We start from the raw sequence: 6,814 nt of genomic DNA, 5'->3' as shown, positions 1-6,814 counted from the left end.
GGGGGGACAGGAGGCGGGCAGGTGTGGAGGACTCGCTGGTCCTGAATGGGGTAACTCTGCCCCTGAAGCATCAGCTGCGCAGCCTGGGAATCATTTTGGACTCACAGCTGTCCATGGAGGCCAGGTCAATTCTGTGTCCAGGGCAGCTGTCTACCAGCTCCATCTGGTATGCAGGCTGAGACCCTATGTGTCCGCGGACTGTTTCACCAGAGTGGTACATGCTCTGGTTATCTCTCGCTTGGACTACTGCAATGCGCTCTATGTGGGGCTACCTTTGAAGGTGACCCGGAAACTACAACTAATCCAGAATGTGGCAGCTAGACTGGTGACTGGGAGTGGCCACTGGGACCACATAACACCAATCTTGAAATGCCTACATTGGCTCCCAGTATGTTTCTGAGCACAATTCAAAGTGTGGGTGCTGACTTTTAAAGCCCGTAAATGGCCTCGGTCCAGTATACCTGAAGGAGCGTCTCCACCCCCATCGTTCAGCCTAGACACTGAGGTCCAGCGCCGAGGGCCTTCTGGCGGTTCCCTCACTGCGAGAAGCCAAGTTACAGGGAACCAGACAGAGGGCCTTCTCAGTAGTGGCGCCTGCCTTGTGGAACGCCCTCCTACCAGATGTCAAAGAGAACAACTACCAGACTTTTAGAAGACATCTGAAGGCAGCCCTGTTTAGGGAAGCTTTTAATGTTTGATGGACTACTGTATTTTAATATTTTGTTGGAAGCCGCCCAGAGTGGCTGGGGAAACCCAGCCAGATGGGCGGGATATAAATAAATTATTATTATGATTACGTGCAAGAATCTTCCTTATGCCTGGGACATGTGCTCACTGCTGGAAGTAGAATGCTGGTCTAGATGGTATTTTAGTCTAATTCAGAAGCAGGGCACTTACTTCAACTGGGAATAAGAGTCCCATATAGGCATAAGCCAATGGGAGTGCTGATGACAGTACAGGTAATATGAAAAAATTAATGAGTGCCACTCCCCCCCTCGTACATCCACAGAAGTCCTAAATTTAAAGAATGATCTCTTTTTTAAAAAAAAACACAATTTTGATGGGGAAATTGGGCCTCTTGGTAGCTTGTAAATGGCACTTCCTCTGATTTGTAACTTTTGGAAGTCTGGAAAATCTAAGACCTTGTGTTGGGAGTTCCTGTTCTGCATAAAGAGGCTTCCCATTCAGACTTTGCTCGGCTTGGGGAGCCAAAGAAATTGTCTGAATGCTCCAAGAGCGCTGGGAGAGACAGCGAAGCCACAGCAGCACAATGGCATGTTGCTTCGCAAAGAAAGCCCAGCCTATTTTGGCTTGCGGTGGAGCTGTTTAAATGTGCGGAGACCAACTCCGGTTGCTTTGCCACATCCCAGGGAGCAAAGTTCTTTTAGCCTCTCTGTTTTTGCTGCTTTCCAAAATGTGCAGTGAAAGCTAACTATGTGTGGCAGGCATGCTACAGTTCACAAGGTTTTCTTTCACCATCAGAAAGCTACACTAACCTGGACATTTTTTTGTACTCTGTTTATCACTTTAAGCCACAAAGCTCAGCTGCATTGGGAACCATAGAATCACAGATAATGCACAGCAAAATTCTGCTCAGCAGAAATTAATTCCCAGCCCTCGCAGATTCCAGCCCATCAGTCATACTGTTGCAGGCAACCATGTTGGATCCAAAGTCGTCATAATTCAGCAGAGAAACATTGGTCCGAGCAGTCAGAGGAGAGTCCTACCACCAGCCTGAAGATCCTACAAACCTGAAGTCTGTGCACTCTTGGCTTAAGGGTCAACAGAGTTTTTAGAGCTGGTCTAACATGGTGACTAATGCTGCAGTCATATGCACACACCTAGGAGACAAGCCCACAACTGGGCTGAATTCTGTGTAAATATGCCTAGGAGTACAAGCTAAAAGGTCTGCTTTTTGCACCCAGCATGCCATTTGAAATCCTTCACCAAGCTTATTGTTTCTCAGCTCCTCCTGCCCCCATATCTGCAAAATGGAGATACTACTAACTTACATTTAGGACAAAAAATAATAATCCTTCCAGTAGCACCTTAAAGGTAAAGGGACCCCTGACCATTAGGTCCAGTCGTAACCAACTCTGGGTTTGCGGCGCTCATCTCGCTTTATTGGCTGAGGGAGCCAGTGTACAGCTTCTGGGTCATGTGGCCAGCATGACTAAGCTGCTTCTGGCGAACCAGAGCTGTGCACGGAAACGCCGTTTACCTTCCCACCGGAGCAGTACCTATTTATCTACTTGCACTTTGATGTACTTTCAAACTACTAGGTTGGCAGGAGCAGCGACTGAGCAACGGAAGCTCACCCAATCATGGGGATTTGAACCGCTGACCTTCTAATCGGCAAGTCCTAGACTCTGTGGTTTAACCCACAGCGCCAGCTGCATCCTGTTAGTAGCACCTTAGAGACCAACTAAGTTTGTTATTGGTATGAGCTTTCGTGTGCATGCACACTTCTTCAGATACATTAAGGAGATCATGTAAGGATTAATGAGTGCTGGAATATTTTGAAATATGCCACCTGAATACTGGGTCATATTATGTTTTCCAGGGATGTTAGTTGGTATTTCGAGATGAGGAACCTACGGTCCTCCAGTGGTTTTTGGACTATGGACTCCCATCATCTCTGACCACTATCCATACTGACTGGATGATAGCTCAGTTGGTTGGAGCAGGCATAGGCAAACTCGGCCTTCCAGCTGCTTTGGGACTACAACTCCCATCATCCCTGACTACTGGTCCTGTTAGCTAGGGATGATGCAAGTTGTAGTCCCAAAACATCTGGAGGGCCGAGTTTGCCTATGTGTGCGTTAGAGCATGGTGCTGATAAAGCCAGGATTACAAATTTGATCCCCATACGGGACAGCTGCATATTCCAGCATTGCAGGTCTGGCTTGGACTAGATGATCCTCAGGTTTCTTTCCAACTCTACAATTCTATGATTCTGAGATTAAAGTTGGGAGTCCAGAAATATCTGGAGAGCTGCAGGCTCCCTATCTCTCTGCTGTCCTGAATGCATCATATTTAAAAGAATCTGCAGCGTGACATTTGCTTCTCAGTTCTGCAGTTTTGTTTTTACTGAAAGTGCTGGCTATCCACAAAACAGCAGGATTTTCTGCATAGCTTAACACCCACTTGAGGCTCTGTTTACGCATACTAAGGTATAGGACAGGACTGGCCAAAGTCCCAAAGCTTAAGAAATATGAATCCAAAAATCTGATGGCCAAAAGCGTCCATCAGTTCTTCCTCTCCTACAACTGTCATATACTCAGTGAGTTCTGCCTGCTGCCATTATTAGCAGCAGGTAACAACATCTCTTAACTCTCTGGCATTTGACAGGTATTGATGTTTTTGCTGTTTGTTGGTGGAATGTTTCAGCTGCTGCAGTTGTTGCTGTTTTATTGGGTTTGCTGGCTTTTATTGCAATGTTCTTTTTTCAACTTTATGCCATGTTTTATGCTTTTAAAATATTGTACTTTGCTCGGAGTCTTCTTTTCTTTTAATCTTGTATTCGTTCCTTTATATTTTATACATTTATTTACATTTTATACATTCTTTTTAATTTATTTTTTACAAAGTAATAATAATAAATAAATAAGAATAAAAATGTGCACCCCACCACCAAGACCATTCCATTGCAACCTCCCAAAATTTCAACACCTCTTGCGATGGTTTGACCCCTTTCCGTTTTAACAGTACAAATTCTACAAACACCCTCCATATCTCCTCAAAACCATTTCTCCTGCTTGGAGCCTCCTTAGGTGGCAAGTGACTAAACAAACATAATCAATAATTATATTCCGGCTTCATTTCCTCTCTGGCCAGCCCAAGGCAGCTTGCTGCAGAATGGCACACCCCTCCCAGTCATAGTGGATGATAATAATCGTACCAGTCAAGTTATATTGGCTGAAAATCTCACAAGGACCAGTTTCCCCCCTGACCCCCCCCCCCATCCTGTAGTAAAAATACACCAAGAATAAATAAAAGGACTGGCAACTTGCTGCTACTCCTGACACCTGAAACCAGCTGTCTGATGTTACATTATGTAAAATCTTCCATTGTCTGCCTTGTATTAATTGCCTAAACTCAATAAGAAATTGTGGGGGTGAGGAGGGAATCAGCTATCTGAGACTCTTGCCTCACTCTGCCTTTAGGGAGGGCCAGCCCAGTACTTTTCACCTCATTGGTCAGAACACCCCAGGCCCTTTTATCTCTTACCTTATAATAGTGTGGGCACAGAAAATGGTGTGCTTCTCTATTAATCTTTTCCTGTGCCAGCTTGTAGCTGAGAAAGTGTGAGTTTGCACTTCCTCAAACAGAGAGCCTTGCACTAGTGTCTCCACCATCTGAAGTGGGCACAGCTGGCTACTGAAAAGAGGGGCACCTGAATTAATGGGACTTCTCAAAGATACTTGCCCTCACCTTGTTATTATCAGGCAAGGCTCTCCTTATTTTCCCAAGCTTTTTGTTTTGTTTTATACCGCTTGGATTCTACTGCTTTATTAGTTTTTTTGCAGTTTCTTTTACCTGAATTTGGGTTTTTCCCAAAGGAATGTTTGTAAAAGGCAGCATATAAATAGCCATAATAAATAAGATGGACTGCATATCCTTAGCTGTCTTTTGAAAACATCGTTGTCACCAAACCCAGCGACCTTTCTTCTTCCGGAAGTGGGAGATTTGGAGCATGAGAGCTCACGAATCAACAAGATCAACCCAGGTGCACCAAGACCGTTTTCAGTTGTGGCTTCAGGGTCACAAAAGCAGCCCATCCCCATTCCATTCCTGGATAAGGCCCAGCACATGCGCAGCCACAGCACCTGCAAAATGAGCATTGGATGCTGCCGAACATCTATGGCTCTAGCAGTGTGCAGTAATGTGCATCGGGTGCCAAGAACAGTCACTCTGTCCCCAAATAAATCCAGCAGCTGGCATTATAAAGACCTCTAAACGTATATTTGAAATCAAGACAATACACCATTTCAGGTTTGTCCTCCCCCATCCCTTCAAAGCAGAATGGGGAATCTGGGACTAGCTAGATGTTGTTGAACTCCCATTATCCTTTACCGTTGGCCACCTTTGCTGGGGCTGATGGGAACTGTGGTCCAAGAATAACTGGAAGGCCACAGGTTCTCGACCACTGTGTTGAATAAGGTTTGAAAACCAGAGACAGGGCCTTTTCTGCAGTGGTACCCAGGCTGTAAAACTTCCTCCCTGAGAAAACCCATCAAGCCTCCTTTTTATGAAATCTTAGGTGTGATCGGAAAGTATTTTTAGATTCTGGACTTGATCGTCTCATGTCTCCGTCCCCTTGAGATGGCAATATGTATTGCTTCAGTCACTTCAAAATTTGGCAAGTCAGCCTCAGAAGGTAGGGAGAAATTCAAAACAAATGTTCTGCAGATGACACCACTGTGCATGTTTAATATACAGTGGTACCTCGGATTAAGAACTTAATTTGTTTTGGAGGTCTGTTTTTAACCTGAAACTGTTTTTAACCTGAGGTACCACTTTAGCTAATGGGGTCTCCCGCTGCCACCACGCCGCCACCACGCGATTTCTGTTCTCACCCTGAAGCAAAGTTCTTTACCTGAGGTACTATTTCTGGGTTAGCAGAGTCTGTAACCTGAAGCGTCTGCAACCCGAAGCGTATGTAACCCGGGGTACCACTGTATATTCTAATAATACAAGGAGCATGTCACTTGCAGCTGGGCAGCAATCCTGACTAGAACGAGGGCGGTTAAAGTGCAAACTGCACAAAATAATCCATCTTCTCTTGCCACCTTTTTTTCTCATCAGAAACCTCTGGTTCAGATTCCCCTTCTTTTTCACTTTGTGCCCCTGGAGGGGGAAAAAAAAAATTGCATCACTGAAACATGACCCAGGGGAGAGTGGAGGAGTGGTTTCCGGTCAGACTGTTACAAATTACGTTTGTTTATCTCCGGTATCGGTTATCACTGGCTCACCAGGGAGAGGAAAATTCCTTCTTTGTGCAAGAGCCAACATTCTCCCCCCTCAGCCCGAGTCTTCCACTTTGTGAGCAGAGCAAATGGTTCAACACCTTCTCCACCCCACCACCCCAAGGCTCCTAGGGCATTCGCAGAAAAGGCCTCTGACTCCCCACCACCATGTCAACACAAGGGAGGAAACGTTGACAATGTCTCCTGCTGCTTTGGGAGGTGGGGTGTGTGTTTGTTTGTGTGTGTGTGTGTGTGTGTGTGTGTGTGCGCACACGCGGCTGTGAAGAGATTTGGGTGAGATTTTCACATATGGGAGCTGGAACTTTGCATTTAACCCATTTAACTTTATGAGGTTGCCATGGCATCTCATCTTTTAAACACCAACACCACACACACAAAGCCTTGTGTTGTGCCTGCTTGTGAGGCTCTCCAGAACCTCTTGCCTGATCACACTTCCTAGAATATCCGCAATACAACATCAGACCTTCCAAGTGTCTCTATTTTCTAGGGACAACCCTGGATTTACAGAAGCTGTCCCAGCTTCTAATTTGATCCTGGAATGTCCCCCTTAGAAAGGTAAAGGTAAAGGTAAAGGATCCCTGACAGTTAAGTCCAGTCCCAAACGACTCTGGGGTTGCAGCGCTCATCTCGCTTTACTGGCCGAGGGAGCTGACATTTGTCCGCAGGTAGTTTTTCCGGGTCATGTGGCCAGCAGGACTAAGCCGCTTCTGGCGAACCAGAGCAGTGCACGGAAATGCCATTTACCTTCCTGCCGGAGCGGTACCTATTTATCTACTTGCACTTTGATGTGCTTTCGAACTGCTAGGTTGGCAGGAGCAGGGACT

The sequence above is a fragment of the Podarcis pityusensis genome, assembly GCF_964106645.2.
Source record: "Podarcis pityusensis genome assembly, chromosome: 6".
In the NCBI taxonomy this organism is placed as follows: Eukaryota; Metazoa; Chordata; class Lepidosauria; order Squamata; family Lacertidae; genus Podarcis; species Podarcis pityusensis.
Note: the sequence above shows the minus strand (reverse complement) of the source record.